Below are 10,760 nucleotides of genomic sequence, written 5' to 3' on the forward strand. Positions count from 1 at the left end.
GAAGTGTTTGTGGTGTCGCAGGCACGCTCGAGCTAGACGATCCACATGGCCTCGCCCTATTCCTTCAGGGCTGGACTATGACGAGGAGAGTTCATTAGATGAAGAGATTTCGATGGTCCCTCAATGGGCTAAAGAAATGATGGGATTCACGGATCAAGAAGACACCAGTAAAAGGTAAAGCACCACGAGTAACAATAAACTATATTTTTAAAAATATTTCATAATGAGATTTCGTTCAGAAATAGCTCTGGGACACCATCTAAATTACATTATGTACCGCTTCTTGCTTTCCTGACAAATGTGGTGAATGCGAAGTGCGTTAGAAATTTAACTGTAATTTTGTAATTGTCCATAATGGATTAATCAAATTCGAGCTATTTCTTCGTTGCTATGTTGGTAAAAATGTCTAAAAACTGTCTGTGTTATGTTAGCCTGTTGCCACCCATGAATAAGATTATATGTTATTCGTAGTATTGGCGATTATAAATAATTGCATAAAGATGAATCAGGGAATTTGTATTACATTTTGCTGTAATATCAGCTTAAAGTGTAGTAAAGCTTTAGAAACGTTAAATATTGCTTTCGATAAGTCTGCTTTGAGTCAAACAAAGATTTACGAGTAGTATAAACGAGTAGTATAAAGGTGCTGAGGATGACGAAAGCATTGGACGTCGCAGTACATCATCAGCTGATGAAATCATGGAAAAAGTGAAAGAAATGGTCATGAACGATCGCTGGATCACAGTCAGAGAAGTCGCTCATTATGTTAACATATTGACCGGCTCATGCCATGAATATATTCGGAGTTTTGGGCACGAAACGTGTTAAGGGAAAATTTGCTCAAAAATTGTTTAATTCCAAGTAAGAACAGCGACGAATGCAAGTTGTCGAATGGTCGCTACATGAATTCAACAACGATGCAAAACTACCGAAACGTCTTATAACAGGTGATGAAACATGGGTTTAGAGATATGAACGTTGAATCTCAGGCTCAATTTTTTCTATCCTGCTCTGCCTAAGTAGAACTCAGTTTACGATCAAGCGCATTGCAGATGATACAGAGACTGGCGGGACATATAGAGGGTTCCTGTCGCTGATGACGATGGAATTCACAAAGTGATTGGCTAACTAGAAGTAAATGCCAGAGTGTAGCGAAAGTCATCGTCAGCGTGTCCAAACAGTCCACAAAGCGATCCGTAAACACAGGCAAGGTAATCACTCTACTATCAAGGGTGCTTATCAAAGGCTTCAGAGAATAGCAAGAAATGCAGCACAAGTGCGAAGCCGCGGTGTTTACAAGCACTTCTATGCCACTGACCTTGCCTACTTGATGCCCGGGTTCGGCGGGGAACCTGAATCACTCTTGGATACTAAACAACTAAACGGTCATCCCAGTGGAAACGCTGTGGGTAGGCAAAATCGAAAAAAGGCCAACAAGTACGGTCAAATTTGAAGTCTATGTTCTTCAATTTTAACGGCTTGATGTACCATGTGTTCTTGCCACAAAGTTGAATGATCAATAAGGAGTACTTCGAGAGCTCGTTTTCTTCAAGCGCTGATTGGCCGCAACATGGAAATCACTGTGTAAATTAAAAATGTTTTATTTGCAACAATTAGATTCTCTTCCAGCTGCTTCTCTACGTAGTAGCCCCTCCGACTTCGACGTATGTCGTAGCGTGGTGCCAACTTGCCGCCGGGCGATGTGGCCGAGCGGTTCTAGGCGCTACAGTCTGGAACCGCGCGACCGCTACGGTCGCAGGTTCGAATCCTGCCTCGAGCATGGATGTGTGTGATGTCGTTAGGTTAGTTAGGTTTAAGTAGTTCTAAATTCTAGGGGACTGATGACCTCAGAAGTTAAGTCACATAGTGCTCAGAGCCATTTGAACCAACTTACCAATACTCTCGTCATAAAAGGACTTTATTTTTCACCAGTTCCCTTCACTGGACTGCAATTCGTTGTCTGTACCAAAATGCTGTATTCATAGCCAGCGGTACATGTGGACAAAGAGGTGAAAATCAGAGGGACCCAAGTCTCGACTGTATGGTGGGCGATTAAACAATTCCCCGTCGGAAACGCTGCAGGAGCGCTGTTGTTGCACATGCAGTGTGCGGCCGAGCATTGTAATGGAGAAGGAAACGCATGACAGTTACGAGGAGTTACTAAAAAAACCGGAATTATTTGTTAAAAGCTGTATATTTTCGAATTGTTTACGAAACAACCTTATCCCCCTCAAAATACCTTCCATTAAAACTAACACATTTGTCCCACGGGTGCTTCCACTGTTCGACACATTTTTTGTAGTCATCTTTAAAAATAGCTGACAGCTCCTCCCTCGCTTTTTTCCTTGGCTTCTGCAATGTTGTCAAATTAGTGTCCTTTCATGCCCCTTTCGATGCGTGGAAATAAGAAAAAGTTGCACGGAGTTAGGCCAGGCGAGTATGGTGCTTGGGGCAGTGGAACCATGCCATTTTTTGCCAAAAACTAACAGAGATGGCTGTGTGTGCAGATGAGTTGTCGTGGTAGAACAACCAGTCTCCTGTCTGCCACATATCCAAGATAACCCACTAATCTCTGACAGTTGATCAATTGCCTATCGACGGTCTGTGAGCACAATCTCTCGAATTTTTTCAATATTTTCGTCTATTTGGGCAGTTGGTGGCCTCCAGAACGAGGTTTGTCATGAATAGACATATCGCCATTTTTAAATCGGGCAAACGTCTTGAGTTTTTCTTATAGCTTCATCTTGATAAGCTGTTTTCAACATTAAAACAGTTTCAGCAAATTTTTACCGATTAGAAAACAAAATTTCACAACTGCGCGTTGTTCACTTAAACTTGTCATCATAAAAAAACGAAGCAATAATAAAACAGGGCTAGAGAAAACAATCATTACAAATGAACAAGACAAGAGCCAGGTCGCCAACACTGGCGGCACTGAACTGGCAGTGAGTTGCGCTGTACATGCCTGAGGCAGAAATGCGTACTACACAAGCTCCGCCCACGGTATTGTTATTCCGTTCTTTTTTTCCGCTGCTTGAAATCAGGCGGAACCCCTCAGCAGGCACTTCACAATTAGCTGGAGACTATCATTCCAACCATCTCAGCGCGCTCACTGCCCGCTCACAATTGAAAAGTGCGACGTGACGCGATCGACGGTCTTACTAGAGACATTGTGCGACACATCTGCGTTCATCGGATTTTCACTATGGCTTTAATGTCGCGATCGATCGGAGCTTAAAAAAATACCTCACGTTATTTACAAGTTAAAAAAAAAAAAATGGTTCAAATGGCTCTCAGCACTATGGGACTTAACATCTATGGTCATCAGTTCCCTAGAACTTAGAACTACTTACACCTAACTAACCTAAGGACAGCACACAAAACCCAGTCATCACGAGACAGAGAAAATCCCTGACCCCACCGGGAATCGAACCCGGGAACGCGGGCGTGAGAAGCGAGAACGCTACCGCACGACCACGAGCTGCGGTTTACAAGTTCAATACTATTGGTATGCAGTAATCAGAAAGAAAATAGAAATGCCCAGTTCTGTGGCGAAAGACTTCACAGTTCTTCTATTACGATAATACACCTGCTCATTCTTCATTGCTTGCCATAAACAATACTAAAATCATGCCCCATCCTCCATATTCGCCAGATATGGTGCCATGTGACTTTTCTGTTCCTAAAAATAAAGAAAATCTTAAATGTTTGTTGTTTTGATAGCATAGATGAGATTAAAAATGCATCCCTGGAGAGCTAAAAACTATTGCAAAGGCCGAGTTCCAGAACTGTTTCTGGGATTGGAAGGAGCTCAAGCTTAAGTGTATGACATGAAACAGGACTATTTTGAAGGGCCTGCCGGTGTGGCCGAGAGGTTCTAGGCGCTATAGTCTGGAACAGCGCGACCGCTACGGTCGCAGGTTCGAATCCTGCCCCGGGCATGGGTGTGTGTGATGTCCTTAGGTTAGTTAGGTTTAAGTAGTTCTAAGTTCTAGGGGACTGATGACCTCAGAAGTTAAGTCCCATAGTGCTCAGAGCCATTTGAACCATTTATTTTGAAGGCTGTAACATTGATCTGGCGAATATGTAAAATTATTTCCAAAAAACAAACAATATCGTTAATTTTGTAGCACACCTCATATGCAGGGTGTAGATGAACATCAACAAAAATGAAACAAGGGTAAAGGAATGTGGTCGTATTATATCGGGCTATGCTAGGGAAAATGAAAGTAGTAGATTAACTGTGTTATTTGCGTAGCAAAATAATGAAGATGGCTTAGGCACAGTGGAAATAATCTGCGGTCTGGCAATAGTGACAGTGGAATTTCTGAAAAAGATAATCTTTTAATATCGAACATAAATTTAAATCATTAATTTCTCATGCTCAGGGTCACAGTCATACAGACTTTTTTAAAGGACGTCATATTCACCATTGACTGTAGAAATTCTTTATTTCAAAATTGCAATTTCGGCCTTTGGGTCATTTTCTATCTGTTTTTTGACGATGACGCGTATTGACATTTATACATGCCGGAGGACTGTAAAGTCTGAAATGGGCTGAAGCGAAATCTTTTGCAGTACCGCTTGAAAATAGCCCATAGGCCGAAATTTTATTTATGAAATAACTAATTTCAACAGTCAACAGCGAGTATTCACTCCTTTAAAAATAAATTTAAATATTTGGAAGGTGTCTGTCTGGAGTGTAGCGTTGTATGGAAAAGAAACGTGGACGATAAACCGTTCACACTACAAGAGAACAGAAGCTATTGAAATACGTTACTACTGAAGAATGCTGAAATTTAGATAGATAGATCAGATAACTAATGGTGAGTTACCTAATAGGATTTGGGTGAAAATAAATTTATGGGAAAACCTGACTAAAAGAAGAGATCGGTTCATAGGACTCATCCTGAGAACTCAAGGGATAGTTAATTTGGTAATGCAGGAAAGTATGGGGGATTAAAACTGTAGAGGGAGACCCAGCCTTGAGTACAATAAGCAGGGTTAAATGGATATAGGTTGCAATAGTCATGCAGAGATGAAGTTCACACGGGATCGACCATTGTGCAGAGGTTCATCAAACGTCTTCAGACTGAAGATAATAATGACAACACTGAAAATATTTGTCAATGGCATTGACAGTGTAAAAGTAAGAAGAAAATTGTTTATCAACAAATGTACGGAAAAGTTTTGTTTGAAACTTACGAGGCAGTGTATTGTGACTACTACATTATTCGCCTACATGGTACATGGGCGAACTACAGGTTCTGTCCGACACATTCTCTGGATTATACAGGGTGAGTCACCTAACATTACCGCTGGATACATTTCGTAAACCACATCAAATACTGACGAATCGATTCCACAGACCGAACGTGAGGAGAGGGGCTAATGTAATTGGTTAATACAAACCATAGAAAAAATGCACGGAAGTATGTTTTTTAACGCAAACCTACGTTTTTTTTACATGGAACCCCGTTAGTTTTGTTAGCACATCTGAACATATAAACAAATACGTAATCAGTGCCGTTTGTTGCATTGTAAAATGTTAATTACATCTGGAGATATTGTAACCTATAGTTGACGCTTGAGTACCACTCCTCCGCTGTTCGATGGTGTGTATCGGAGAGCACCGAATTACGTAGGGATCCAAAGGGAACGGTGATGGACCTTAGGTACAGAAGAGACTGGAACAGCACATTACGTCCACATGCTAACACCTTTTTATTGGTCTTTTTCACTGACACACATGTACATTACCATGAGGGGTGAGGTACACGTACACACGTGGTTTCCGTTTTCAATTACGGAGTGGAATAGAGTGTGTCCCGACATGTCAGGGCAATAGATGTTCATTGTGGTGGCCATCATTTGCTGCACACAATTGCAATCTATGGCGTAATGAATGTCGTACACGCCGCAGTACAACTGGAGTAATGCCGCCGCAGGCTGCCACAATACGTTGTTTCATATCCTCTGGGGTTGTAGGTACTTCACGGTACACATTCTCCTTTAACGTACCCCACAGCAAGAAGTCCAGAGGTGTAAGATCAGGAGAACGGGCTGGCCAATTTATGCGTCCTCCACGTCCTATGAAACGCCCGTCGAACATCCTGTCAAGGGTCAGCCTAGTGTTAATTGCGGAATGTGCAGGTGCACCATCATGCTGATACCACATACGTCGACGCGGTTCCAGTGGGACATTTTCGAGCAACGTTGGCAGATCATTCTGTAGAAACGCGACGTATGTTGCAGCTCTTTGGGCTGCTGCAATGAAGTGAGGACCAATGAGGTGGTCGCCAATGATTCCGCACCATACATTTACAGTCCACGGTCGCTGTCGCTCTACCTGTCTGAGCCAGCGAGCATTGTCCACGGACCAGTAATGCATGTTCCGTAGATTCACTGTCCCGTGGTTTGTGAAACCCGCTTCATCGGTAAACAGGTAGAACTGCAACGCATTCTCTGTTAATGCCCATTGACAGAATTGCACTCGATGATTAAAGTCATCACCATGTAATTGCTGATGTAGCAACGAAACAGGTGAAAGCCGTGACGATGCAGTATGCGCATGACACTACTTTGACTCAGTCCACCGGCTCTCGCAATGTCCCGTGCACTCATGTGTGGGTTCATGGCAACAGCAGCTAACACACCAACTGCACCCGCTTCTCCTGTGACGGGCCTGTTACGGACCCGTTTGCGTGCTACGACCATACCTGTTGCATACTGTTGGCGGTAGATGTTCTGCAATGTGCGGCACGTTGGATGCTCTCTGTCCGGATACCGTTCTGCATACACCCTGCAGGCTTCAGCTGCATTTCGTCGACACTCGCCATAGATGAGTATCATCTCCGCCTTTTCAGGGTTCGAATACACCATGGTCACAGTTCCTACAACACTACACTGTCACAGACGTCTGGTATCACGGTGTACTACAGTTGGTCTGCGTGCGGAGACTAATGCAGGATAACAATAGCAGCAAGCGCTACATGCGGACACTGCGGCAGCTAGACCAAACCACAACAGTGCACTACAGCCACACTCGTAAACACGGTCGTCATCGTAAACATGTCCCTGCAGATGCTGCTCGCCGACCGTGGCCCGTGTTTGTTACAACACGCAACTGAACGTCGGAGGTTTCAAGCGTCAACTTTAGGTTACAATATCTCCGTAAGCAATTAACATTTTACAATGCAACAAACGACACTGATTACGTATTTGTTTATATGTTCAGATGTGCTAACAAAACTAACGTGGTTCCATTTAAAAAAACGTAGGTTTGTGTTAAAAAACATACTTCCGTGCATTTTTGTATGGTTTGTATTAAACAATTACACTAGCCCCTCTCCTCACGTTTGGTCTGTGGAATCGGTTCGTCAGTATTTGATGTGGTTTACGAAATATATCCAGCGGGAACGTTAGGTGACTCACCCTGTATAATACTAGCCGTGTCCTTATGGCTAACACGTTCGGACAGCCATGCGTGTTAAAGCGCTGCTTTCTAGATGGGAAGTTACACCGCCGTTGAATCGAAACTGACAGCCAGATTAAGAAAGTGTGCCGGCCACCTCGATGCTGTTCTTAGGCGGTTTCCCACATCCCATTAGGTGAACAGCGGGCTTATACTCAACTTCCTCCGCATTTACACGATTCACAAACATTTATAAACTTTCACCTACATCCACATTAATAACACTGCACACGCACAGTCGGGGTACACTCTTTCCGACGCGGGGGATAACCATGCGAAATTCGCTAATGAGAATGCCAACCATGCGCCGATGTAGGACAAGTACACCAGAAAAAGAAGAGTGTCTGTTTACGGATAGGAAGGCAGATGCGGCTGTAACGTCCCGCCTCTGACGAAGTAACTAGAGACAGGGTGCAAGCTCAGACTGAGGAAGGGACTCGGACGTGACAATTTCAAGGGAATTGTCCTCGCATTCACTTTAAGAGTTTAGGGAAATGGCAGTAAATCCAAACTTGGATGGCCAGACGTGATCTGAACCGCTATCCTTCCTAGTACACGTTTAGTGTCCCACCTGCGCCACATTATTCGGGCCGACCAGGGACAAAAGAATATGGACAAAGGGCTGCTGCGCTAGGGTGGCTCTAATTTGCAAGTTTGATTTTTTCTAGCCTGCTGTCCCAACTCTTGGTTTCATTGTATGAAGCGTGTAATTTTCGCTTTTCAAGAAAAGTGAATGGGCTCCTCCTCTACTTCTACATTAGGAAAAATACGAAAAATCATATTAAAAACTTATCTATTTCCTATTATCAAATTTTTTGTATATATTAAACTGATTTACTACTAACTATATTGCTCTCAACTTTATTATCAACATTGGTGCATTAACTTTATAGTCGAACCTATAACTCTGTCATATACAACGTTTGTGAGACAAGTAGGACGTGTAAATCACGTATTTCCTTAAATATTCTTTTTATTTCATAAAGTCTCGTTTCATGTCCTCAACCTGAAGCGCGTACTGCTTCTGTTTCTTGTTTTTTATATATAGTTTATTGTCATCTTCCATGAAACTGACATCCCACATTTACAAATTTTGGTGTAACTATGGGTAGAGCACTGACTAAATCTTTGTTACCATATAATTGCGAAGGATACTTTGAACATGTAACTCAAACCACACCTGGTCTTGTTTTATTAGAAACAAACTGTTCAATCCCGTTACCGATAATTTCAGGTTTTTGACTGATTCCTAATGGAATACTGTTAGTATTTTTGTCTGATTGTCCTGTTTCACGATTCAATGCCTTGAACATATCATATCTGATCCCGAATACTAGTCAGAATCAATGATGGCCGATTTGACTTTACAGAAGACAGGAGATGTTAAAATCGACAACTTTATATTTATAAAGTACTGAAACGCTCTTATGGCATCAGAAGGGGTGTGTAATGATACTTAGACATATATAGTGGTAAGGAAGAGAGAAATATTACAAATTGTATTCTTTTATTGCGATCATAATTCAGATTCATAGCGGAACATGAACGTTCTCAAGCAACGAATAATTTTCACCTTCCTCCGTGCATTTTGGATACGCCCTGGAGCACAGAAAGATACGCCACGAGATTGTGCCTCGACAAGAGATATCGCAAATAATTCTGGAGCTTCAACGTAATCCTTTTTAGACCGCTGTTCGCTCAAAACGTCTCCAACAGAATCGAGAATTTGGGATTTATCGACACGATACAAGTGCTGTTTGACCTCTGTGTTGTGAGTTTCAGAATGGAATTTACTAACTTCGCTTCCATATCCAGCGTTTTTAAACTTTTTCAAGATTGGGACAGCAGCAACTGTGTTTCTAACAGCTCATCATTTTCCGCAAAACGCTTCTGAGAATTTTTCAGTCAAAACACACACACACACCTTTTATTTAATGCTATGTGACTGATACTTTCTAACAATCAGTCACTCGAGATGTCTGCGTGTTGCGACGAATACAGGCACAAACCGCGCCTAGGACAGCCGAATGTGTCGGCAAGGTTCAAATGGTTCAAATGGCTCTGAGCACTATGGGACTCAACTGCTGAGGTCGTAAGTCCCCTAGAACTTAGAACTACTTAAACCTAACTAACCTAAGGACAACACACACATCAATGCCCGAGGCAGGATTCGAACCTGCGACCGTAGCGGTCGCGCGGTTCCAGACTGTAGCGCCAGAACCGCTCGGCCACCAGCGGCCGGCCTGTCGGCAAGGGCCGAGCATTGCTAGTGTAATTGAAGATCAACAGTGAATGAAAACTCGAGGATCCTAGTCTTAATTTTTTCTTACTGACACTATATCAGAGTGAGAGCTAAGCCCATTGTCCCTACGGAGGATACCAATGTGAGGGATTGTGATTCTAATTTCAGCGTGGCCTGCGGTGCTGCACCTGTAGCAGTCAAACAGATAGGAAAAGAATTAACTTAAGCTGTATGGCAGAGCATCTACGAAGTAACCACTTGTGGTTCTTCCTACATCCATCTTTAGACAGACCGGGGGACACCATCAGCATTTAAAAGCGATGCTTATTTTTTTATTTGCTGTCGGCTTCGGCTCAACGGTTAACCATCTTCGGGCCCTCCTGCGATGTGCTGATTGTTGAAGTTGATTATTGTTGTCACTTTAATAATTTCAATCTTGTTTACTGTAAATTTGTCCCTTTAACAAGAAGGGTATGGCAGAAGTGGCCTGAAGATCGTGCACTGTGGCACCAACATGATAACAAATAAAGCAAGATCTTAAGTACAGCTGCAGAATCCATACATACTCCAGAAAAATTTGCTTTTCTGGCCACGAGCGCAGCTGCGGACGTTATAATCGTTGGTGACGTATACTCGTATGCAGAATCGTTGGTGCTGTTTCCGGCAGGGGGCGCAGGACACGCGACAGCGGCTGTTTGCTCCCATAATGGCGCATGCGCAGCTTCCAGGCGCATACATAGGGTGACGACTTGTCTGGAAAACGTGGAATCTGGGGAATACTCAGGGAAACTGAATTTATTGGAAAATTCAGGAAAGTCTTAGTGAATTCTGAAATATTCAGAGAATTCTGAAGGGAGAGTTGAACAGTTCGTTGATGGGAAGAAATGTGCTAATTCAGTTAGTTACAAATCACGCTGAGATTCTGCTTCGGTAAAAAAAAAAAAAAAAAAAAAAAAGGTTGTGAAGTCACGTAGGAAAAGGTGAGGAAGTGCTTTGCATTACTGCAATGTTTGTTTCTTTATCGCTGCCACTTCCGAAGCGTTT

The sequence above is a fragment of the Schistocerca piceifrons genome, chromosome X (assembly GCF_021461385.2).
Source record: "Schistocerca piceifrons isolate TAMUIC-IGC-003096 chromosome X, iqSchPice1.1, whole genome shotgun sequence".
Taxonomy (NCBI): Eukaryota; Metazoa; Arthropoda; class Insecta; order Orthoptera; family Acrididae; genus Schistocerca; species Schistocerca piceifrons.